We start from the raw sequence: 27,257 nt of genomic DNA, 5'->3' as shown, positions 1-27,257 counted from the left end.
TCCACTAATAGCGGGCAGTCCTGGTGGTATCAATCTTCTCATCTAACTCTCAGCAAGAAAACAAATAAGCGTATTCCACAAAATGTCAGACGTCCTTTTAATGCATATATTTTCTGGAATTACATAGAAGTCTGAAATGTCTTTTCTCTCTGTTTTTCAGGTTGGAGCATCTCAAGTGTCGTGGCTCTGCTGTGATAAATGTCAGCCTGTCCTGGTATTTGTATGGGTCTTTCTCCTCAACCAAAGGTGAGTTCATCCTCTTCTCAAACAGGTGTGTTGTGGGGGTTTACTGTTACCAGTGGATTTACATAACAGGTGCTACACATTCACAACTATGCAGTTTTCAGACCTTATTCTCAAATACTAATTTCATCTGCTCCCCAGAAAGCTGTTAAAGACAGCACATCACACACAGGTATGATCCTTTTTCCACAAAAATGAGCACATATATGCAGTTTTTTTAAACACGGGAAAACCTGCTAAAAATAGGCAATACATTGCAAGTAAGCCGTTCCAATGCACTGGCCTTTCAGGTTTTTTTTTCCTGCTGAGTCGCGTTTGTCGTCAACGGTAGTAGTAAACAGTGTAAACTGTGAAAATGTTACGGTTGTTACGTTTTCGGTCTCTCTTTCAACCTCTCAAACCAGAGTTGGTGATTGTTGGAACAGTGGAAAGACTATCAAAGATGGAGTTTTATTTTGTTTGGGTCGAGTTTGAATGAAGTGTGACAATCAGCGAGGTAAAATGACTGTTGTCTGACTGGAGTCCGGTGGCTTTGAGGAGAGCATAGTATTTGTATGTTTTGTACGTTAATACATTATAATAGCTTTACAAATCCCTGTTGGTTTTATTTATTATATATTCACTTCAACGCGCATCACATAGCATCGCACCGGGAAAAAAAGGCCTCAAATGAGCGTGTCCACCCGGGTGTCATGTTTCCATCGTTGCCGATGTAAGCTGGAGCCGATAAATACCCGTGACTACTGCAGAGTCATTTGTCCCGAGAATGAATGCCGACTGTAACCTTTCACACTAAAGACAAAAAGCCAGATGTTAGTGGGTGTTGGTGTGTTTTTTGTGGAGTGGGAAAGGGGCTGTCAAAATGATGGATTGGATGGACGGACACAACGTGATTTAATGACAGGCTTAGACTGAGGAATACATGACTTTGGTTTCATGTTTTATTACTGTAAGTTCAACAGCGTCGTACATATAGATATAAAACAGTAGATGTGACATGTTCTAACGACTTGTCATTCCAGGATAGAACCATATGGCGGCCAGCTTACCTGGGTCCAGTTTTAAACTTGCTGTAATTGGAACCTATGGGGAAAGAGGCTTATGTTGCTCTTATAATCCTTGTATTTTTCTACCAATACACCAATGCTGTTTTTTATTCAAAGTAATGAGTGTAAGACAACTGTGTCTGTCTAGAATGAACCAAAAAAACAAAGATTTTGGTAGAATTTTATTATTACAGCCCCAAGAGAACAAATCAAGCTTTCCATCGTGAAGATAATCTCATAATTGTACATTTATATTGCAGACAATATTATTTATTCAATTTTGCTTGAACTTAATATGTAAGAACTGTCTTTGGTATCCTGAATGGCTAATATACTACATTAAGCAATTCTTTTTATGTAGAAATCCTAAATAGATTCAGTATTTTTGCCTATAGGCAGGCAATTACAATAAGTCACTTCCTATTTTGCCGTTTTTTTCCGGTCATGGGGTTTGTTTTGATGATGAGTGAAGAGGTTGAAGAGCCTTGCTAACGGTAAATGAGGAGTTGTTTTAGTTAATTAAGTGAGTTTTGTTTGGAAAGGCTAATGCCTTCAGCAGAGCTCCTGAGGGATTCATCCCAATTGTCTTTCTTTCTTTCTTTGGTGACAATGCGGAGAAAACGCTGGAATTTTGCTAAATTGAAAGCTTGACTTGAACTGCTGCAGTACAAATCTCCTTTCTGTGAATGGATTTCTTTAACCTACCTGATCAAGGTATGGATTATTTTTTATTTGCTCTATGTACCAAGGTTGAGTCCTTACCGCAGAGGCCCGGGGTTCATATTCGACCTGCGGCCTTTTGCTGCATGTCATCCCCTCTCTCTCCCCCTTTCATATCACTGTCGCTCCCTCTCTCCATTGAAGGCAGAAAAAAACCCCAAAATAATCTTAAAAAAGGCAGGTAAACTGACAACATGTGATGTTAATATATGATGACTGAGTGCAGGATTCAAGACGGCGGATTTTGGGTTAGATGTATTTTGGGTTGTTTGATGTCTGGATTTGACTTGAAATGTTATGAAATGGGATTTAGAGCTGAGCGCTTCTCCTTGTCGTTAACATGTTGTTTACTTTACACTCAGTTGGCATGGAATCAGCTGCTTAGCGGTCAAATGTTGGGCAATGGGTAATATTACTAACTTTGTTATAACGTTATGTCTATGTCTATGACCTATGTCTATTATGTCTATGGTCGTACATTCATAGGTGAATTTCAAAACACTTGAGATGTATTTGATTTCTAGCTCGGATAATCTGAGTAGCTAATACCTGTTTCGGCATGTTGGATCCCTGTCTGCCATTGAGTATGAAGTGAATAAGTTAGTTCTTTGTGCTGCCCCACTTAACATCCATAAAATAGATTTAGAGCAATAGCCACAATCTTCACTGTTATATTGCATCTTGGGATTTCTAAGTAACTGCTGTATGTGCCCGTTCTCTTTTCAACAACTGTCCTCGGTTGCCCTCACTTTCACTGTCTTCCAAAGTACTGATGTTCTTCTTTCAAAGAGGTAAAGTTTTGTTGCCACCTGACAAGCAATTCAGGCCTTGATGTTGGTTGCCCGGGAGCTGTAAACTGAAGTTGAACTTATTTGTGGGAGCACTGTTTCCAAAAAAAAAAAAAGTTTAGCAAAACGGCCAGCCTCTTTCTTTGGCCACATTGACTAGAGGACTCTCTTTAGCCGTTGATTTACTAGAACATTATGCCGTTCCTTTTTGTTACTGAGGTTAATCTTGTTGCTGGCAGCTAAAACCGGTTCTTTGCGTCGTTTGGCTGACGAAAAAGTGGATCCCGACTCCGGGTCATGTTTTGTTTCTGTCTCGGTCTTGTACTTTTTGTTTGATGGGACTGAGCTACTGCGCTGGCTGTTCTTCAGGGAGCAGTACATCAACGGAGCTGTATCTGAGCACCTCAACCAGGAGTTACGGCCTGGCCTCGGATGAGATATCAGCTTTAAGACTTTACATGAGGGGAAGATTTAAAGACTTGCAAGAAAAAAATAAATAACACAAACTGGTGAAGGCAGCCAGGCTCCAACATGCAGTTATTGAAAGCAATGGTACGGGAGATTAACCCAACTCCACCACCTCCCTCGGGCAATGATTCTCCCCCAGTTGCTGCCGTCTCTGCTATTCCCCTGAGAGGCAGGGCTGCTGGGACAGATTCCTCCCTATCACCTGCTGCCTCACTGCCTGTTAGCATTTTAATGTGTACAGCTAAATGCACAAATGTTGTTAGTTTGTTTATGATTGCATATTTCATTTTCTACCTCTCCGAGGCCCTAAAAATCTTTCCTTCCTTTATGATAAGGTGGGAATAAGTGGCCATCTGTGGATGGCTTTAAGAGGGGTCAAATCACGGACACACACTCAGTTGCTCCTTAAGCACCCTACTGTTCAACCAGGAGTCATTCCGTGGATGATGCTTTTTTGAATTAGAACCTGTGCAAATTATTTATCAAAGCAATTTTTATTCCTTTCTGGAGACCCACTGAGAGTTCTCCTTATATCGCTTTGCACAGGCAAAGTAATATAAGGTTGTGATCGCAGAAATAGCTAAATTATTTGAATATGACTACTTTAACACAGTTTTCTGATGAATAATGGTAACTTTAGTTTTGCTCTCTGAAAGATCAAGCAGAGCAATTCATTTCTTTTGTTCATATTAGATTTACTTTTTTACAGTCATAAGATAAATAATAGTGCTCCTTGTGACCTCTTGTTAATTGCGGCCAACACATAGCTGCTTTTTGCATTTGAGTGTTGTATGCAGTGAGCTACCTCCAGGTCTGAGAAGTGAAGACAATGCTGAAGTGCCTTAAACCTGCATTTCTATCTAACAGCCAGCAGGGGGCGACTCCTCTGGTTGCAAAAAGAAGTCTGATTGTATAGAAATCTATGAGAAAATTACCCTACTTCTCTCTTGATTTATTACCTCAGTAAACATTGTAAACATGAGTTTATGGTCTCAATCTCTAGTTTCAAGTCTTCAATACAGCATGATGTTCATTTGGTAAGTTATGATCCCATTTAGAGTCAAATAGACCATAAAGTAGGGGATGATTTAGGGCAGGGGTCAGCAACCTGCAGCTCCGGAGCCACATGCGGCTCTTTAGACCCTCTCCAGTGGCTCCTTGTGGATTTTTAAAAAAGGAAATGAATAACTGTTTTTTGTTTACATTCTCATTTTTATTTATCATTGTTGAAGGTCTATGGTACGACGGTATGACGGGGTATTAGGGCCACATTGAGGGGAAAAAAAAATATCTCAGATTTCGAGAAAAAAGTCATAGGTCTACGAGAAAAAAAGTCGGAATATTACGATAATAAAGTCGAAGGTTTACAAGAAAAAAGTCGTAATATTACGATAATAAAGTCATAAGTTTAAGAGAAAAAAAGTTATGAGTCATAATATTATAAAGTAGTAATTTAACGTGTTTTTTATTTTTTCTCGTAAAGTTATGACTTTATTCTGTCGTTATATTACAACTTTTTTTTCTCGTAATATTCTGACTTTATTCTCGAAATCTTCTATTTTTTTCCCTCAATGTGGCTCTGATACTTCGTAGTACATTTGCACTTTGGCCCTCACTGCATTAGACTAACATACTATATACTAAGACTATAAACTGTGTTACCTTCATCACAATGATCAAATGTGTTGCGGCTCCAGACAGATTATTTAATTTTTTTAATTTTTTTATAGTAAAGGTTGCTGACCCCTGCTTTGGGCGTGGCTACCTTGTGATTGACAGGTTGCTACCACAGTGTTGTCCGGTCTGGGAGTTGTCCGTGTTTTTGTCTTACAACTTTAACCCTTTCACTGTGTGTTTTCAGTTCATGTAAGTTAATTATAACTTTTTTGGTCACCTGAAAAGGTCACTTAGCTCCACCCTCTCGTGTCACCTCTGTTTGCGAAAAACCAAGATGGCGTCAGCCAAAATGCCGAACTCGAGGCTTCAAAAAGGCAGTCCACGAACCAATGGGTGAAGTCACAGTGACTACGTCCACTTCTTATATATGGTTGTATGCGTAATCACAGCTGAATGGCATCTTACCCAGGGAGATGTTTCTCTTTAAATACCACATTCAGTGTGCCCTTTCTCAGGAAAACTTCCACAGCAGCCCTCCAGTTCAATATAATGTTTACATCATGGATCAGGGATCAACAGGCTCAGCTTGTAACCCTTACCAAGTAAATGCTAGTCGGAGAAGGTTAAGTGCACCGACATATGGACGGCGCAGTTATCCATCCACGTTCCCTACCTCTCAAATCAAGGTCATTTTATGTTTGAATCCATGGCCCTCCAAAATGGCATCGGTTTAATTAAGTCTCTGGAGCCTCAATAAGAAAGGGCCATTTGAATAGAATGGGAATGCATATTAATCTACTGGCAAGGGGCCAATTATGGTAGACAGTCACTGTGCGTGCATGCGTTGTGTGGACTAATATGACCTCTCCAAACCTAAGCTCGGTGATTAAACTCTCATTTTCACAGGCTTAATGCAGTTAAACTTCATAATATGGGAAAGCAACTTGTTCAGTATCATGGATGAAGATATTTCAGACTTTTTTGTTGTCAATTTAGTATAGATTTGGGTTAAAAGCTAGAATATTGCAATATTATAATTCAGAATTCAGTCACCTAACATATTACATTGTTCTTCTTCTGGCTTAAAGGGGCAATGAGTAACACCGGCTCCAAAGAAATAGGGGGAGGCATTTCACCGTTACCACGGTCGATACAATCTAAATTCATAAAATATAAAGTCAACTGAAACTCTGAGAGCCGGTCAAAATACCACTGGTATCTTATAATCTTCACGTGTGGCGTGGGCCTATAGTTTACGTTAGCTAACTGCGTGTTTTACTGTGCCACTAACAGGGGGCTGTATGGTCTGCGTACGCTTTGATAGTTTGTTTATTGGACTAAATCCATAGTGGCAGAAATGAGAAAACGACCCGCACCTTTGTGTCGTCTTCCCTGCGTCCAGAAGACCAGCCCACCGGGAGGAGAGTGGCTTCTAGACGTGTCAGTAACGTTAATATTGCTGTTGCTTAGTAGCGGTGTTCTCACGACTTAACCACTCGAACGCCAAGCATATTGTCTACACAACTTCCCAAGTTGTAAATACGAGCTCACGAGTTTCATTTGAAGGCACCGAAAACCATTTCAAGCCATTGCAGCCTCTCACACTCAACCATTTACCAAGTGACATCAGTCAAATCCCTGAGGGTTCAGGGATTAAGGCCTTAGGGGGCACATTTGGATTGGGCCATAGATGTCTTTGACATAACATCAACACTGTAACCTCTTTACATTCTGTTGGTAATGTTACTTTACTTTTTGATGATGATGATGATGATCAGATCTTTGCACCTTTTAACTAGTCAGTTACATCATGTTATACCTGTAGACATGTTGAGCAGAACACTGTGACACTAACAGCAGCTAGCCAGTAACTATGCTATTTAGACTCTCAGCTCCCACTGGGGTCACCCTTGCTTATTCTGTTTTGTATAAAGTGTTCACCCAACGACATCCATTATAAATTGGCTCAGTTCCGTCCTGCTCTTCAGCTGAATGGAAATGAAAATTGTTCCTAAAAGTTTTGAAGTTACTTTTCCTGACAGTGGTGTTGAATGTGCAGAGGAGGACTTTTAATAAGGGAGCCGCAGCCAGGAGTCCACAGACTGTCTCTAAGGGCCAACAGGCCCATAGCCATGACTTTCTCACTGATGCTCTACTTTATTCTCTTTCTCTCTCTGTTCCTCTCTCTCTCTCTCTCTCTGACACCTTTGTTTTGTTTTCATTTGAAGGATGAGGGACCGCTGGCCCACAGCCCACTGATCCGCAGTGGCCTGTTTTCCAAATAATTAAGATAGAAGAGAATTTATTAATCCTACTTTTTCATTCAGTTTTATTTGGGTCCCCTTCCTGCCTTTTTTCACATTTTATATTTTTTACATGATAAATGAGAACAATTCCACAAAAGAATTGCTACCAAGTGGCATTTAGGCCATGTCGCCTATGAAATGATTTTTTTTTTGTCATCTCAGCTCGAGGAAGTCTTCAAATATTGTTTCTCACTCATTTTGATTCATTAAGTGTCAGAATGAGCCCAAGGCCACTGTTTATCATTTTATGCATTGAGGGCATATTAATGTGCGAGGGGAAATTACTTTAATAAGTTAATGTACACCGAACGAGAAGAGCTTTTTTTTTTTATGACCGGATCTGGCACCGTGAATTGGTGGAGACAGAGGGTGAGATGGGTTTGCAGCCGCGCAGTCGACTTTCGGTCCGCAGTCGAATTTGCAATCCTTTTAGGAAATTACAGGTTGTAATGATAACGCCTTCAAGTTCTTCCTGGCTGTGTTTTCTACAGTAATGAGTCTAACCGCACTCGTAACGTACCATTTCCATCATTTCATCAAAGCACATACAGTGCAAAAAGAGGTTTTAAGCCTCCTTTAGAAGATTGCATGTTTGACCTCAGAAGAAATGCAAGCGGAGCTGTAGGTGTGGCTGGTGTAAAGCTGATATTTGCAGCAGCTCCAGACATGGATGTGGTCGGGTTCACTTGTAACTCTGAACCGAGGTTGCTGTGAATATGCTGCACAGTCAACCTGCCACTATAAATACAATCCTGTTCTGTCATTGGTACCACATTAGTAAGACTATAGAAACGCTTTGGGACCAACTGCCCCTTTCACTGGAATTATATTGTAGTCTATACTGTAGCATTGAGGCATATGTTTACAGCTGCTCTCAGTAATAATTACATCCTCCACAATGGTGGGGAGAGAATGTGCACTTAGCTCGAGTGGGCCTCGCTTTGTCGAGGACAATGGTGGGTGTTTTTATTAAATGGTCACAAATTTATGGCGCCACCCCAGGAGGGGGGGACGCTGTCTTCAGTTTGTGACATGGCCACACTTTCTTTTGTTGCAGTTAAGAGTGGCGGTGTCAGGCACTCCCCTGAGCTTTCCTTCTGTAGTATTGGTATGGAGAGATTCTTCTTGGTCTGCTGGCAGAAAAGGTCACCGTCCACCCTGACTGTGTTTCTAATTTCTTCTATCTTCAGGCGGCAATAATAATAACACAGAGCAAAGAGATGGAATGAATACAGATGTAGAAAATGTGTTGCAGTAAACCCAATACAGCTGGTATTCTCTAGCAGATCAAGAGCGTATTGAATGTCTCGAACACTATTGTGAGATGTGCCAGCCCAGTTGCTCAGCAGTTCGTGAAATAGTCACAAAATTGAATGTATTGATTCGTGGACATAGACACAAATTTCACATTTTCTTTCGTGATGGTCAGTATGAAATCAATTTGTATGTAATCCACTTAACTGTGAACCGGGAAACGCCAAGTAGAGAGGAGGTCGCGGTGGATGGGTGGGTCAAAAAACACAGGACTTTCGCCTAACCAAGTCGATCTATTCACATATCTTAGGGTCGGAGGTCAAGGGACCCCTTTGAAAGTGACCATGCCAGTTTTTCCTCGCCAAAATTTGACCTAAATTTGGAGCGTTATTTAGCCTCCTTAGGTTCTAGTTTCATATATCATATCGTATATATATTATACGATATGATATATGATGTACCTTCACTCTAACTCTAAAACTGAACCTGCTGCAACCTCTGAAAGACAGTAGAGTCAGTCAGGATCGTGGGTTTTAGGGGGTTAAATCCTGTATTGATACAGCTACGAGTAAAGTTTTGGCTGTATACACTTGTTTACAGTTTTTGCATTAATATTTATCTGGTGTCAGAATGTCATCAGCACAGTAGAATATATGCAGTATGAAATATATGAACTTGAGTTATACAATCACTAATCCGAAACTCAGATACTGAAAGCCCATTAAAAGAAAAAACAAACAATGATATTTTCCACACAAGTACTTCTTACATGCTTCACACACGTTGGTTGCTATGTTATTTGCAACAATAATTAGCTACTACGACACGCTGTGGCACAGCTTGCTGTTTATTTCCAGTGTGTGCGTATGAAGGCAGGTAGTGCAGCGTTGCCCTTGCTGTGGTGTTTTGAGACCGTATTTGGATGCACAGCGGCGACGCAGCAGAGGGTGGCAGCGGCAGAGAACCGGCGAGCGTGACTAATCTGGGAATCTCCTGTGCGGTGTGTACGGCTGGCCGTCCTTCATGCCTCACGCCTCCCTGATGTGGAGGCCGAACACCCACTGCCTCACACGCCGATGGAGAAGGGGGGGGAGATGGTACAATTTGGAGGTAGTGTTATAGATCTCAGTGCATTATCACCACATATAGTTTAGACTTTCATTAAGGGGCCCTGCAGGTAGTTTACAAAGTCTGAGGTTCTTTAAAGCTGGAGTAGGCGAGGTTGGAGGAAATATGATTTAAAAAAAAGTTATTTTTATAAAACTGTCACTCTATCCTGACAGTAGTGCATGAGACTGAAAAAAATCATGTGCCTCAGATTTCACAGACCGTAGGAAAACAAGCAATCAGAGCCGAACTGGAGGCTTGCAGTCTCTGAGCAGCTGTCAATCACTCACAAACTAGGCAGCGCTGTGAACCTGTTTGTGTGTTATGCCCTCCAGGTGAGTCCATCATCAACAGAAATATAATTTTAATACTTTTGTAAGAATATTTTAGACGATCACAAATCAATCCGCTTTAAGACTGATGTTTTAATGTGCCATCCTTTAGATTCATTATACAAAGTCTGTAACCTCTTTTGACTGCACAGCCTCCACTTTATATGAATTAACTGTTATAGCTACAGCCCTTCAGAGACCTGCTAATTCTGTTTTAATGTCGCCGTTTTCATTTTGCCTGTCATTACAAAAATGACAAAAATTATGTATGAGCTCTCTGAACACAAATCCTCGCCTTCTTATGTGCCAAAGGAGAGAAATTGGGAATGTATAGCCACTGTATTAATAGGATTGCTTTGTTCTTGCTCAGCGACAATGAGGGAAACTCAAGTTGCCTTCTTCTGATTGCCTCCCAGCTGGCTTCAGCTCCTCCATGTTATACACCAGAGTGGGACTACTAATATATTCATTGGTTGTATGTGAAAGGGAAAAACCCCAATGCAATCCAACTGAATCAAATCTTTTAGCACAAACTGTTAGTGTTGCCAGAGACACTTTGTAGTGCAGAGAGACACATCAGAGAGGTAAACAAGAGCCAAGGCTCAGTTCAAATCCAGGATGACAGTTACCTGGTATATGAACTTCATCTTCAATCGATATATTTGCTTAATTTAAGTCTATACGGAGGTAGAAGGAAGTTACCGCTTTTATTGTTGTAGTTTGAGCAACGTGACGACATATCCGTTCCGTATCCGTCAATCAAAACAAAGCGCAGCCGTCCGCAGTGAGCCGAAACGACAAAGCAGAAAACGGCGGAGGGTCTGGATGGATACGACCTGCACTGTCACATTTTAATTCCAAAGTCCAACACTACACATCCAGTAAAGTATTGAAACACTTTGGCTGTCCGTCACTCTCATCTTCGTGGTCGCTACAACTGTAGAGCACCCATATACTGACATTTATGTAAAATGCATTCAAACGGCCCCGATGGAGCTGACCATGGATGGATAAAGAGAACGGAGCTGACGGGAGAGCTAGAGACGGACTTGGCAAAGTTAGCGGAAGTATACACGTGTGACTAAGTCCGGTTTTCAAAATAAGGTGTCAACAAAGATAACTGTATATATAAAATACATATATGGAAATAAGATTGATTGGATTATATTCACCAGTAGTATAAAACATTACATGTCTCTTATAAAATAAAAAGAAAATAACACTAATTTGTGAAGGAAATGTCTTAATAAATAACGCCTGACAGTGACTGATATATTTGACTTCAGGACATCTCTGACTACATACATGCTGAAAATCAAACATTCTTACTGTATCAATTTAGATAGTTTCCAAAGTAAAAGTCCCTAGAAGTGCATGATTCAACTTTTCCCATGGTCTAGTGATAAAAAAGTTAACAAAAATCACAATAAATCATAATATCGAATCACTATACATATCGAATCGGCACCCAAGTATCGTGATAGTTTGGAATCGGGAGAGCCGCAGTAGATCATAATAAACAATTTTTGGAATATATAAATAACATATACAATACGTGCAAAGCCATATATATATATATATATTATAAATCCCACACACTGCACCTTTACATAGCGTACGAGGAATGCGGTGTATAAATTCTCAAAGTAAACAAATAGATGTCTGTAGACAAAGGTGTGAATGAGTTTGCTGCTTTTTCTTGGTCTCTTTTAAAACTTGTACCAGTAGGCCTGTAGCTCCATCTGTTTCTCTTTTTCACTGTTTCTTTGTTAGACCCAGTGAAGCCAGGCCAGAATAAATCTCAGCGTGCTGACTCTGGCCCTGTCGGCTCCACATACAGCCCGCTACCTTCATGCTTCTTTTTATTGTATATTTGAAACCCAACTATCACTTTCTTCCGCCAACTGAACTCTGTGTGCTTTCATCTCTCACGACAGTGTGTGACTGTGTGTGTGTGTGTTATAAATGTACTTTTGGCATGGTATTTTGGTAAAATTAGCTAGTACAGTATGTGTGTGTGCTCAAGCATATACTGTACAATGTGTAAATGTGCAATAACTTTTAATTATATATATGTGTGCTTTTAAATGTGTGTGTGTTTGTGAGAAGGAGAGAGAGAGGAAGGAAGGGAGTTGAGGCTGCAGAAACACCGTACTGGAATGTTAATTGGTATGACTGGTCTGCCTCACAGATAACACACAAGGCCGCTTTTAATAAACCAAAGATCAGGATGTCCCACCGTCTCGCCCGCTGAGACAAGAGAGGAAGGGTGTGTTATGAGGAGGCATAGGGAGGGGGCGTTTGCCGGAATCCCTCCTTTTCCTCTCCTACCTCTCACCCACACATCTCGTTGCCTCATAACAAATAGAAAAACAGAAATATTGCAGAGCGTGAGGTGATTCACGGCGAGACTCAAAGCGCATGTATTATTAAGACCGGAGCGGCGAGGTTTTTTGAAGTTATGCTAATGAGGAGCCTTTTGGTGCTGCAAATCTAACCGAATCATTTCTCCTGCCCGTCCCTCCTCTTCTCTCTCTCTTCTCCGTTCTTTTCCTTTTCCATCATTCTACAAGAGTCACACATTCAAGGACGCGGCGTTTGGCACGAAGCCGTGCACACACTGTTTAAAGGGAGGTGATGGTAGATTAGACCGCAGCTATACAGGAAGCTCAACACCGACCTCTGACCGGAGGCTTGTCCTCCCACATGCAGCCTATAATAAAGAGCTCATTTCATGTTCACCTCCTCCTCTCTGACATATATACATTTCTCTAGAAAACACATAGAAGATATCTGTATGGATACACAACCACCCCATTGCACTGAAACAGAACAGAATCACTGCAGCATCTAATTATAAAAACATGACTCTCAGTGGTATCTATCATATAATCCTAGCAACGTGTAGCAGAACAATTTTCATCCGTGTGATGCCGCATGTGTGTTTGTGTGCATTAATATTTAACCGATAACCCAGTGGATACCATAGAGACTCTGATATTATGAATTGAAGCACATTGAGAATAGCAAAACATTAAATGTATATACCTCAGACTTTTATTACACTAAAACGCTCCAGAATGATACAACTACTACCACTGAATTATTCATGCATGCTTCTGTTAGTCTATTCAGGTTAGGAGCATCACACAAACTCCATCATATATATATATCAGAAAATGTTGATGATGACTGGCTGATATCTTATTTTTTTTTAAAAGTAATCACTAAGCCAACAGGTAGTCAGCACAGGGATGCCAGGACCTGTGGAATACTGAAGGTCTTATCTCTTTGTTCTAGTTAAACCCTGGTGGCTGAGAATGAGCTGTACACAGGAGACACATTTTTGTGCAGATGCCAGAGAGCAGGCAATCACAATAGTCGGTTTCCAGGTTGTTCCTAAAGAGAAATTTTATAAATGTTTCTAAGATGTGGAAAACAGGATTGAAATATAGATTTGATGTGTTTATCTATAGGCCGAAACTGCAGTCAGAGATGACACCAAGAGTCTTGTGATGTGGGGTTACAGATGGCGACAGTAGCCAAGGTTCCATCCAAATGGAGCACAAATTTTAACCGAATTCTTAGAAAATCTGCAAAAGAAAATGGGAAAATTAGGAGTTGGTTCATTGAGATAAGCAATAGATGGCGCAATAGGTGGCGCTAACTCTCTACGAAACGAGATGGCGTTATTAAGAGTGCCAGTCAAATCTAAAAAAAAAGTATAAAACATGATGTAAATACGAAGTTTATGTTTGTGTCATATATATAAACTCACCGGCCACTTTATTAGGTACACAGTGTACCTAATAAAGTGACCGGTGCTAGTACCGGGTGGTCTTCTGCTGCTGTAGCCCATCTGCTTCAAGGTTCGACGTGTTGTGCGTTCAGAGATGGTATTCTGCATACCTTGGTTGTAACGAGTGGTTATTTGAGTTACTGTTGCCTTTCTATCATCTCGAACCACTCTGCCCATTCTCCTCTGACCTCTGACATCAACAAGGCATTTTTGTCCACAGTCCTCATCGCTCCACACAGATCTGATGCTTTCTTCTGCCGCCATTTTTCGTCTTTTCAGTTGACATTTAAGTCCCATGCTTCATGTACATCATGATGTATTTGCTAAGTCTGTTTCCATAACAATTGTTGCATTTTGATTTTATCGATACACCAACACACACATACACAAACATTTTTGTGATATTTTGAGTTTCCAAAGACCTTTCTTTTTTGTATAAATTTAAAATGTTCATAAAACACAGGAAACGAACCTACTATACCAAGAGAATTTATGGATAAAATATTTGCACTGTCTGGACCTGTAGTGTCTCTGACTTATTGCTATTTAGTTGGAGGACACTCTGAGACATCCACTTGTGGAAACAATGGTTTGCAGGGTCACAGTTTAAAATGAAAACGGGTTTCATACAATCCCACATAATGTATTACGTGCGAAGGAACGCCCGCATTCAATAGTAAGGCTGTAGTCTAGTCATGGCTGTTCCTATATCATTACACTTCAGACTGTGTAACTCTCTCCACACACCCAGAGGTGGAATGCAATGAGTTGAAATAACAACAAAAGGAATCGTGTTTGGACTGTGCAACCTTCCAGTGCTTCCAGTGTCAATAAGCTCTCCCACATTAGATTTGGTGAGCTCCACAAGTTGTTTTGGAGCACCGGCACTCTGACTGCTGTTATTGATTCATGTGAAAGAGATCCGGGGATTATACGGTAGTAGACGCAGCGTACGGTGGATGAGGCGTGCCTTGATTGTAAGTAATAACTCAAAATTGCAGGAGTTTGTTCACAGATGCTGAGAGGAATTCTGTGTGTTTGTGTGTGTACTTATTTGTTCATTCAGTGTTGTTTTTAACACTGTCTTTCTCTATATCTTTGTGAGACCGCTCTGCAATATTTAATATAATTTACTGACCTCAACTCATCTTAAATTGCTGCTAATCTCAGTTTGGAGAGTTTTACTGTGTCCGCTGAATGCAGTTTCAGATGCTCTCCCACAAAGCTGGTCATAACATTCTTTGGAAAGCTGTTTTGAATATTGAGGACAAAGTATGCAATTTCAGTCCGTAAGTATCACATTCTAAAACCCTCTTTAAAATTATATTGCTCTTAATCCTTTCCAGATGTCCATAGAACATCAGATGTCCATAGAACAGAGGGATGTATAGAAATATTTTGTAGTCTTTGTCTTGACTTATTTTAGGGTTAGTATTTTTAGTTTTAGGTTAAAGGAATATTTGGACATTTCCTGGGTGTTAGATGAAAAGATCGATCCCACTCTCCTGTTCATATGTTAAATATAAGGCAGCCAGCAGACGGTTAGCTTAGCTTAGCATAAAGACTGGGAACAGGGGAAAACGGCTAGCCTGGATCTGTCCAAGATAAAAGAAAAGCATGCCCAGCAAAACCCTCAACACTCTCAAATTAACAATTCATATTTTGTCTGTAAAATCTCTTCAAAAGTCAAGGTGTAAAAAATGACAATTAGAGATTTTATCACCACAAAGGGGTCATGTATCGGACTCTTTCTTAAACCCGAAGTTATACTTTCCACGTTTGGTAGTACGCGAGGGTCCGCGCGACATCAAATTTGTAATTTTTTCATCAGAGGGTCTGGACTTGTCCGTGCTGCCAATACACTACAAGTGGTAGCGTAGCGATCTACTGCACATGTGTGGAACGCATCCTCCAACAGACAGTATAAACAGAACCACTATAGCAGCTGTCAGCAGCTCTCCGCAGCTGTCCGTGTACGCGTCCGTTTGGGAATATAAAGCTTAGATTTATGCTTTCCTCGAGGACGGCTGCACGGAAATGGAATCGTGACGAGGAAACGTTGGGATCTTTTATACTGCGTGCAGATTTATCCTCGCAGAAAACAGACAAAGCACCTCAAACTTCTCTAATTTCTCCGACCATTCGCGTAAGCATAATTAGAATAATTTGCGATATGCGCAGGCAGGCGAAAACCAGCCTCATGGAACCCCCCGCGAAGGGCCGTGTCTGATGGTGTGACGTCACTTTAGCAGTGCAAGTATAAATCACCCTTAACTGATGCTTAACCAGGCGGCACAGTAAGTTCCTGGAGCCTCGGCTCGTTGCCTGGCAACTTTGCAGTGATGATAGGACTCCATACGAAGTGTTAATTTGTGAGTGTTGGAGGTTCTGGTAGGTGTAGGCTGTAGATTTTGTTCCTTTTTGCCAGAGCAGGCTAGCTGTTTCCCCTGTTTCCAGTCTGTGTCCAGTGCTAAGCTAACTGGCTGCTGGCTGTAGCCTCACATGTAGCTAATGGACAGACATGAGAGTAGTACCTTCTCATTGAACTCTCGTCAAGAAAGCAGATAAGCTTCTTTGCCAAAATGTCGAACTATGTTTTTAACTGACATTGGGCCTGATGAATCCCACTTGATCATAAATTGGAGACATGTGGCCGATTGTTTATTATTAACGTAAGTAATGTCCCCTAAACACTATATAAGGGCAGGTTTTGTGCCGTGTGCAAATACTCTGGCACATGCCCATGAATTGGAGATGTCACCAAAAGAAGGCTGTAAGGAGAACTTCAGCAGTAGTGAAATCGAGATACTGTTAAATAAACTTAAACAACATGTGATTTTCCAGAGCGTGTCAGGAAAATCAAAAAGTATTGAAGAGCAGTATGTAGCCATTCAGAAGCTGAACACATGCAGTATCATTCAAGGGTTTTTATAGACTTCATTGGGATCAATGGACCAATAGTATTTCTTTAGCCCACAAATTCAATAATCCAATCATTATAATTACTCTAAAACATATACGAATCTAGATTTGATTATATGATATTCATGTTTTTTTCCCCACAAATTGTGGATACAAACAAAAATAAGAGGAAATTTGTTCTTTTATCTCTTCCTGCTTGAGGCCCGTTGTTAGGACGGCATCAGTTACTGCAAGGAAATGAAGGTACATTAGGCATGTAAATATACAGGTGTGTGAGTGTGTGTTTGTCACCCTCTCCTAGCTGTAATTGTAGAGAGCAGAGAGGGAGACCCTCTCAAGCACATGAGCTCTGATTTCAACAAGCTCAACACTGAAGTGACCTGCAGAAATATCCTCAATTACCTCCAGTGGAAACAACACAACAATGCAAATGAAGCACTTTGTTCATGAAGGGCACACATATGGGTCAAGAAGGAGTTTTACGCTGCGATTTGGCTAAACATCTGAAAATATCACAATTTGATGTATTATTTGTTTGTATTAAAGCTTCAGTAGGCAGAATGTTTTTGGCATCATTGGGCAAAAATTCAATAATAACCTTTCAGCATATTGTAATTCAAGTGTTCTGAGAGAAAACTAGACTTCTGCACCTCCTCATGGCTCTGTTTTCAGGCTTTAAAAAATCTTTGGTAAATCACAGGTCATTTCAGAGAGAGAACGTTCCTATTGGCTGTGCTCTGGCTGGTGGCCGCTGCTTGGTATTTCCTCAACAGATCTCAACATGGCGGGTTACAAACTTTCTCATTTTACAGCTAAACGGTACACTACAATCTGATTCTGAAAAAATTTGGGGTGAGAGATAGACATTACTGTAACAGAATATTGATTCATATTTGATCAGCGCTGCCTAGTTTGACCATTTGGTCGGAGTTTGCGAGTGATTGACAGCCGGCTCTCATAGACAGCAGCTGGAAGGCAGACTCCAGATCAGCTCTGATTGGTTGTTTTCCTCCGGTCTGTGAAATCTTGCAGATGTCATTAGGAGCACCAGAGGACACAGAGGCACATGATTTTTTTTCAGATTACCTCATGCCTCTCATGCACTACTGTCAGGATATAGTGACCGTTTTATAAAAATAACTTTTTATCAATCACATTTGCTTCATTTCTACCCACTGCAGCTTTAATTACACACATATTTACACCAAAGGAACTGGCCCAGTACAAGCTTCCACCAAGCAGCTCCAATGTTGCAGTCAGCGGGTACAGTGCTTCAGTGAACCAGGGGGGCATTACCAGTTTATTCCTTCCCCCTGATAAATTCTTCAGCTATTATCTACTGTCTGATTCACAGCTCGATAACAGACAAGGGAGGATCAAAACGTAACACAGTGACGTTTTCCAGGCAGAAGCTGGTTTTGTTTGATTGCTGACGGGTGACAATTTCTCCCTCCACTGACTCCCAGTGGGGGCCCACAGCGAGACCTCCGGGCTCCATGAGACCACACATGGAGGTGGAAAGGGGAGGTGGAGTCCGTGTCTCACAGTCATTGATCTCTGTCATCCTTTTCAGGTGGCGTGTAGGCGGTCGGTTTCACCCCCCTGGGCTATAGTCCTATTAGACCACCAGCTAAAGATTTACACTCACTATACACTGTACAATTGTGACCTGTTACTGACAAGAAAATCTAATCCAAATGGGGTTCCCGGGTTGTAATATAAGACACGTGCACCAGCAGTCGATTTATAGCTTTGGTGACCAAAGAAAGCATGTCAGATTCTGATAGTGTTAGAAATCCATGACCAAATTCTAAAAACTGCTGCTACAGAACATCCGATGTAAGACAAAAACTACAACAATCATTATACAGCATGAAATAAAACACAATACATTATTTGATGTGACATTGTGTGAGCCATTTTTTAATAAAGTAAAACGGTGTGTCGTCCTTTAACTGCAAGGTTGGCGGTTTGATCCGCGGCTCATACTGTCTGCATAGTCCAAATGATCTTGAGTAAGACACTGAGCCCCAAGTTGCTCCTCAGGAGCTTTACAGCAGCCCACTGCTCCTAAAAATTGCTTAGGATGGGTTAAATTTAATAATAAGAATATTTCCTTGCCGTCAGACAGCCCTTTGCGACGGGGAACTGAAGCCCTTATCTATGCTCTCTTTGACAACAGCAGTAGTTTTGCCTCGCAGAACACGGGAGTTGCAGGTTGTGTTATTGTGTGACTTTCGGATCAGAACTAATGTAGCGTCTACACAGCAGTACATTGCTTACCTTCCGTGCCGGTACTCCTGTCAGCTTCTCCAAACTGGGAGCGTGCCGACCGCCAGCTGTGCAGTTTCTGTGCAGTAGGTAATATACTGACTATGGATAATACCTAATACAACCACATTAGGCGGGCTAGGGGGTTGTTTGTAGCAAGATTATCAGGCAGAAACCTACGTGTTGGACCCGCCCTTTAAATGATGAAGGAAACACATGGTCAGATTGTCCAGTGGCCCAGCAATACACTGCAGCTCATCCAACAAGGAGCGATTGTTTTCTTTTGATTATTTATCAGAAATTTCTACTTCAATGCACATTTTTGTATTTTAGTTTGTGGCTTTAAAGGAGTACTCCAATGATTTAGTATTGCACTTTTTTTAATTGCTGCAGCATATACCGTTTTATGGATTGAGCTCTGAAACATCCTAGTTCTTAGCACAGGCTGTCCATTAACAGGACTCGGTCAACACCGAGTATATGGCTGGACCGTGAATGGTCAGTGTGTGAATTTGTGGCTAAATTGTTATACAAATAGTCAGTGGTCATGTCTATAATGTTAAATCCAGCGGTACATGTCCACCAGGTCCGGCGAGGACACTAGGGGACGCGCTGCTCCACTCAACTGGCCGTTCAATTGGTGACATATCCTATCATTGATTGGTCCCTGATTTTCTGCTCACTGTTTCAAACAGGAAACAACGTGGCGGCCTGCTCAACAAGTAGATTTTAAGCGAGAAATAGTGAGAAAAAACGATCCACCAAAACCTACTTCTGAAAACCCTTTAAGCGAGAAATAGGCTATGCCACTGCTGAATCTCGTTTCATTTTAGAACTAGATCGCCCAGTGCGTTGACAGCTTGGTCCAAGTTTCATGAACTGGACCTGTTGCGCTGGATGGGCTCATTTGCATAAAGTGGAGATTTGTTAACTTTATGCAAATACAGATCCTCTCCAACTCGCTGCAACACTCCCATCATGCACCGGGCGACTGCTTCTCCTGCTTTCCATAGGAAATGAATGGAGGAGCACTCTCTGAATGGAGGAAACTCCAACACTCGGCCGACCAATCGTGTGACTTCATCACTCAGTCAGTGACAGACTTTTGCGCTTGTAGGGCTGGCCCTCTGCGGTCCAGCCAAAAATGTCTCTCCAAGTCCTGATGACATCATCATGGTTATTTTCTCAGACTTGACAAAAGTCATTTAGAGCCACCGAAGACCTTCTACAACTTTTATCACAGGCTGAGTAGTATTGCCAATGGCGAGTAAATTGAACTTTATGTGTAAAAATGGGTGGAGTGCCCCCTTAACAATACCTTTACACAAAAAAAGGAAGTGTAGTGATGCATCATATCCATTTCAGAGGTGGTGATATCCAACAGAAGGGCCAGCTGTATTGGTCCGCTCTACACCTGTTCTCCACAGTCAGATGATGTAGAACAGTCAGAGAGCAGGAATGGCTGCTCTGAGTGAAATCGAGTAAAATGAGACTGAGCTTCTCTGACTAAAGGAGCCCTCTCTCATTCTCTCTCCCTCTCTCTTTCTCTGAATGAGGGAAGCGGAGCCGGGCCAGGGTTGACCGCTCCCTCTGTTCCTCCTCACCTTCATTGTCCTCCCTTTATTCTCTCGCTAAACGCCGCTGACGGCATCACCGCTCACATGGATCCCCCCCTCCTCTGTTCTCCTCGTCCCCAAAGACCCGGCGTGGCCACTGAACGGCCGGCGCCGTCAAAAGAAAGAGGGAAAACAAAGTTCGGAAGTATTAGTGTTACTTCCCCTCATCTCCGGGGATACAAAGGGAGAATCAATAGTTTTTCATTAACCTGTCTTCCTCCCTGTAAACGAGTAGGTATGGCCTCGGGTGCCACAGTAAATGCTCTAGTGATAGTGTTGGGGGATGATATCGCTCTCTCTTTCACACTCGCACACATACAGTACACACAAACATACACATTAATACCTGACACTCTCCCGAGCAATTCAACTCCCTTTCATTGTCATGTTGTTTGGAAAGAAGTAGTGTCAAACCAAACCAATATAGCAAATGTGAAGTTTCAACCAAAGTTTACACATTCCAACCATACTGAGATCATTAATTCAGGAACAAATACAAATGCTAACAAATAGGTTTTCTTCACTTAACTTTGCAGCCCTTCTCTACCACAGCGATGCATAAAATGATGGCAGTCGAATGAAGTCTATTATTATGAATCTATATGTAAAAATACAGGTGGTCTGGGCCACATAAGGCCACATTCTTTTAGTAGTGTGTACGGGAATCCACGTTAAGGATCGCCTACTCAACTGACATCCCGCTTGGATCCGCGGGGTCTCTCTGCTCCTCATTAAAATAGACAGACAGACGCGAGCGCTTGTCTGCCTCGCGGGTATTCTGTCATTACAACTGTGTTTTATTCAAATATATCTTATCCTACACATCTACAGACTATCAGACATAGGCAAGCAAAGTGCATTATTATCATACTGTCGGAGATGTGTCGATGTTTTTGTTCCGGTGTTCTGCATAGAGCTGACAACCGCCTGCTCGCTCTCTCTCATCCCCGGCTTTCTGAAGCTCTGTACCCTACTGGGCAGCGGTGTCGGTCGCACCGACACAATAACCTTGCTACTGACATTCATGTAATATTAAATCTCAACGTCTGCTGTATTAGCCACGTGTTTAATTGCATATAGAGCGGGGAAATGAGATCTGATCACAAGTGGTCACTGGAGACGCCTGGGAAGACCTATTCTAATACCAGGTGTGAACAGACGTACTACAGCTCTAAGGACATCTGTATATATATACTGCATATCAATTTAGTGTTATCCCTGCAGTTGTGGTCTTGACCGGTCTTGATCTAAAATCCAGAGCCCTCTTTGTCTGAGACCGAGACAAGGCTGAGTAAAAATGCGGTCGATCCCTAGAAGAGAACGAGATCTTCAAAAAGCCATCTAGAGACCGGTCTCGAGACCAAGACCGATTTGGAGTATTACAATACCGTTTCCAAGAAACTTAAAAACATAAAGATTTAAAGTGGTGTTTTTGTGTGATTCTTTGTGGAGTTTTACAGATCTGTCAATTAAATCAACTAACCAATTAGTCGACAAAATCGTATGAGTGTCAGTGGACTAAGAATTTCTTTAGTCGAGGACAGCCCTGTGGCGAAGTGACGTTGAACGGGTTGCAGATGGGACTGAACCAAAATTAGTATCTGTTTTAGTGTCATGATTACAAGCCAAATTGTTGGTAGGACTATTTTAGTTTTCCTGAAAGTTGGTTGTGACGTATTCATAACAGCCCATGTGAATTTATGCCTCTGATCTATAGCCATTAAACCTAGATTGGATTTAGCAGCCTCTACACAGAGCTCTGTACTGTGTGTCGCTTTCTCCTTCTGTCCAGGACAGATCTACAGTATCTCACATCTCTGTCTCTCAACACAATGTAGCCAGTGTTTGGGTATGACCTTGCTCCTTGTACTCTGCCAACCTCCCCTCTGTAATAGATTAATCTCTCGTCTCCCATGTGGGCTTGCACACTATGTCCCATGTGTTGCAAACACAAGGTGAGATATTCTTTGTTAATGTTGTTTGTTTCGCTCGAGGCTCTCCGAGGATCGGAGCTAGCGGCACGCGTTCAAGAGCGGCATCTGTCGTACCCGAGCGCGGGGGAAGTGGTGCGTTTTGTTCATGCGCACCTGCCGCAGTCGTTGCAGCTGGCGTCGTCAACAAGTAGCCGTGGTGATCGAGGTGCAGCAGAATGGGTTTCATGTGGCCACCACGGCTTTTCTGTCATCTGCGTTGTAAGCATGTCTCTGCTGATACCATACATTGGGAGTGCTGAACAGGAAGGCCGGCCAGAGTCTGCTCCATCAAAGCAAGGAGAAAAAAAAAAAACACTATGATGAGAAGCCAAACGTTGAAGTGATGCAGAGGCTGAATAATTTCTCGCAGAGAACAACTGGTGAAATAATGAGTTCAAATTATCCAAGATGGAGAACTGATTCAGAGGAGGTGATTATCACAGCCAATGAAGGCTGAAATTGAGCAAGTGATTAGGAATGAATGCATTATTAATGCTTACACAAGTGTGTGCAATACAGGGAGTTATGCTGCTTGTACAAAGCGTTTCTCAGACCATAAAGGCAACTGCAACAACAAGGGGATCAGGAAAACCTGCTTTGACATGAAGCCCACAAGTCAATAGAGTAAAGAAGCTGCACAGCCTTCAAATATTCTTTCAATATTCTGCCAATCGACTAGATTTTGAGAATAGAAAATAACCTTCGAATGAGGTTGGTGACCTGCCAAAGTGGCTGGTAGAGCAGACAGATTCACTGGCCGCATCCAAAATTTATCAGCATTTGGCTGGTAGCAATTTGCTGCCCTGAAGGAGAGATGAAGGCGGGACGGCTGCCATGGCGTCGCCTGGATCCAGATGGCCCAAGACAGAAGGGGATGGATGCAAGCACTTTATCAGCAGCCTATGTTCCATAAGCCACTCAAAGGCTCAAGTACAAACAAAGGCAAATATGTAGGTTTGCCAAAGTTTAACCATTCATTACACTCCATGCGCTGCAGCCCGTGTGACAATAGAATACCGCCTGTTGAATGGTTGCATCGTGTTACTTTGTCTGCTGTCGAATTGTTGCCATGGGGAAGAAATTAACTTTAATTCAGAGGTACATTGTGCACCCTTGATTCCATTTTAGGGGCATTTTGGGAGACTTTTATTGAACAATGAAGGCAGAGCACATTGGCAAAAAACTCATTTGTACCGCTGATTTGTACCACTTTGTTTAATTTCAGTCATCACATGCTTCACTTATTTCTCACAGGTGGAAACTAGGAATGGTGTGTAGCCTACAGAGGAGTTTGGGGCTGGATTTCCACCACATCTACTGTTCTGTGGCCCATCGCTCATAACAATACTGGTCAGGTTTTTTTTCTTGTTTCATGTTGACACAGTTTTCAATTTTCTACATGGTGCAAAGATTTCTTGTAGCCTCAGGCTGTGATTTCTGATCAAAAGCTGCTTTGTTTGCTACCCAAAAACACTGGAAAGAATTTCACAGTCACAGGCTTCAATGATTCACATACAGTGACCCAAAATTTGGACATGAATATTTTACATCTCAAAAAGTACATTGAGAATAGATTTATACGCAGAGAGACCTTCTATTTATCTATCAGTTTTTTTTGTAATTTAACAAGCATTTTATGAATGGTCAAGGCAAGGCAAGTGTATTCATGTAGCAAATTTCATACAAAAGGCAATTCAAAGAGCTTTTACATAATGCATAAAAGGGCATTTAAGATTAAACAAATTCTGAAGTTAAACAGCACAGGAGAAATATAGGCCAAAATGCATCCTAAGGCTGGCTAACATTTCTGTAAAATACAGTAAAACAAATGGAAACATTTTTTCACATGTATTTAAATGTAATATGATTAGGGGCAAGTGTCAGATCAGTTCAAAGTTTGTTTCAATTATATAAAGCGCAGAAGAAATACACGGAAGAAAATGAGGAGCTGTACAATGCAAAAAGAGTGAACCATTTCTTTTTCTTTTCGCCCTTGAGAGCCTTTTCATTTCAGACTTTCTCTAATCATCAGTTGTGGAAGAAGTATTCAGATTCTTTAACAAGATGACCACATTGTAAAAATATTCCATTACAAGGAAAGTCTTGCATTCCAAATCTTAGAGTACAGAGGTATTATCAGATAAATGTACTTAAACTATCAAAAATAAAAGTAGCCAAGTATGTTTTGTTTATAAGATCTTAATCAGCAAAGTAACTGGTCACTATAGCTGTTAAAGGAATAGTTTGGCATTTTTGGGAAATACACTTATTTGCTTTTGCTGAGAATTATATGAGAAGGTTGATACCACTGTCTGTTGATTATGAAGCTGGAGCCAGGAGACGTTAGCTTAGCTTAGCATACAGACTGGAAGCATGGGGAACAGCTCTGGCTCTGGCTCTGTCCAATGGTAACTGTTTCCTGCATGCTTTCAGGCTTTATGCTACAAGCTAACAGTTTCCTGGCTGCAGTCTAATGGCTGCTAATGCCAAAGAGTATAGAAGCAAAGAGACAAGAAACTTTGGTTCCGCTAGATGGCGCTTCGGTAGTGCTGTCACCATTTTGGACTGAAAACACCAATGGGTCCATGGCCATGGATGTATAAAGAGATGTCTGTAAATCAGAGGATGATTTTTTTTTAGGTAAGTCAACTTCCCAGTATGAACACAATAACCCACATTTAAATCATTATGTCCTAAAAGTTGTAAAATGAACTAAAAGCCAAACCCAGAGTTATTTTCCTCGGCGTAATGAACGTGCATCAGGCCCACGAGCCGGCACCGCCCTGCACGCTCATATGACATATCCAGTTCTGCCATCTTCCGGCTAGCTGTATGAGGTTGTAAAAATGCATATATTGGCTGTAATTCATCACTTTTATTATCTTATAATACATCCATGTATGCTGTAAGAATGTACCATGGTGGATGTATTAACGTCTCTGTCCCAACGTCCCAAACAACCGGCTATCGGCCAGTAGCTAGTAGTACTAGTGGCATGACAAAATTTAATGTCATGTACACGCAGGGCAAAAGCACAGGACACAGCCTCTTATACTGTACATCCATGGTCTGTGGTCTTCTGGACATCCATTTTGGAGGTTATTGACATGGAAAAGTTTGAGACTGCTCTCAAAATCTGTGTTGGATTTTTTTAACTTCCATTTATGTCCATCGCTCACTTTATGCTCCTCTGGGAAGCAGCCGTGCGGTTTGTTTTTATAAATAAGTAAGTCAGTAAATAAGTAAGTAAATAGATATAATAGCACGTATATTTATAATATTTGTATTTTTCAACACAGGCCATTTCGGTAGGAACATTAACATGATGACAATAGAATAGAAATAATTTTGTTTTATTTTTGTACGGCACTTTTTAGGCGGAGGTTTTGCTGGCGTCCGATAGACACACATTTACCAAAATGTCCAGCTTTCCTTTAAATAGATGCAGTGGGTTAAAAGTAGAAAATTTCCCAATATTATTTGGAATGGATGTATAAAGTAGCAGAAATGGAAATTATACCCGAGTAAAGTGGACTACAAGTAGCATAGCTACCACAAAATTGTCCTTAAGTACAGCACTTCAGTAAATGTTCCACTGCTGCCTATACAGTAGCCTATTCTTCCACTGTATGAAATGCAAGGAGCTGCTGTCTTTGTCAGTATTAGCTGTAGCTGTAATGTCCCTGAGACTACTTCCTGTTTGTTTACAGTGCTTGGCGGTTAAAGTGACTCATGTTTCTATTTTAAATGTGTGATTTAACGCATGGTGGAGACCCAAGGAGTCTCCTTGTTTTTAAGATATTTTGGCAGTAAGACGGGCGGGGCAGCCTGACTCAGCGGGGCATCTCAGGGGGATCACATGCAGCAGCATGAACTCACCTCACAGCTCCCGAAGGGATGAAGCCTGTGTGAACCAGACTGCACATCAGTATGGGTAATCTGACTATAGCTCCAGTAATGCGCTGTGCCCCGGAGGATGCCCCCAAATAAGACGCCTGAGCGCAGGAAAACAAGCGAGGGCGTCTGCTTTACTGCGACTTATGCACGCCAGATTCAACCTTGCACGACTGATGCTGAGAAGCTGAAGGAGAACTACAACCTCCGTCGCTTCACACACCCTCTGTGATCTTAACGCTAATTAGGAGTTCTTTGTTTGTATCAACTTGCATTTGGGATTTAGGCAGTCTGAGAAGTCTGCTGCAGCACTTTGATCAAAGTGTTTAGAATGAATGAGGCCTCCTGTCTGAGCGAGCATGCTCTCGCTCCTTCCCAGCTAAGACGGGAGCCTAATTTGTGTTTTGTTTTGGTGAACCCTACAGCTGCTGACTCTCAACCAGCCGAAGAGCCTCACAGTAACGGGCCATTCTCGCTGATAAGGATGCTGCACATGCATCATTTGAAATTGGATGGCCGTGTCCTTAGTTTGCCTTTATTTCCCCAGACACTTCTGTAATTGCCATTCCCAAAATGCTCTTTGATTACTGTTACCGTGTCGGGCAGCTATGTGCTATTGACTCCATGTCAGGAATCATTTGGCTCATTTACTCTGCAAAACAACACAATCCCATATTCCAGAGCACATCGTCTGCCTGTTGTTTTTGAAAGCATGAAGCGTATCTATCTCTGTTCTGATTTGATTGTGGCGATATGATACAGCGATGAAAGCTTATATCCATTTTTATATGATTCTTCTTCTGTGAGTCTTCAATGGCGTGTTATCTCTGCTCTGTTAGACCTATTTCACTGCCGTTTGCACCACAAAGAAGCCCTAATCAATACTGTACATTGTGTGTGT

At 41.6% G+C, this 27,257-nt stretch overlaps 1 protein-coding gene across 8 annotated transcripts in view; it reads left to right on the top strand.

Moving 5' to 3' along the window:
- The window catches only part of arvcfb (ARVCF delta catenin family member b), a 299,063-nt gene that overhangs the window by 58,578 nt on the left and 213,228 nt on the right, over positions 1-27,257 (top strand). For 7 of the 8 annotated variants that reach the window (XM_074637267.1, XM_074637273.1, XM_074637268.1 and 4 more), the window contains one exon: positions 161-246. The gene's annotated coding sequence lies outside the window, so the exon portion shown is untranslated. Of the gene's footprint in view, positions 1-160; positions 247-23,795; positions 23,813-27,257 lie in introns of those variants that run through there. The other variant, XM_074637274.1, reaches the window with a different exon arrangement.

Source organism: Sebastes fasciatus, chromosome 6 (assembly GCF_043250625.1).
Source record: "Sebastes fasciatus isolate fSebFas1 chromosome 6, fSebFas1.pri, whole genome shotgun sequence".
Taxonomy (NCBI): Eukaryota; Metazoa; Chordata; class Actinopteri; order Perciformes; family Sebastidae; genus Sebastes; species Sebastes fasciatus.
Note: the sequence above shows the minus strand (reverse complement) of the source record. Positions and strands in the feature narration are given on the sequence as shown.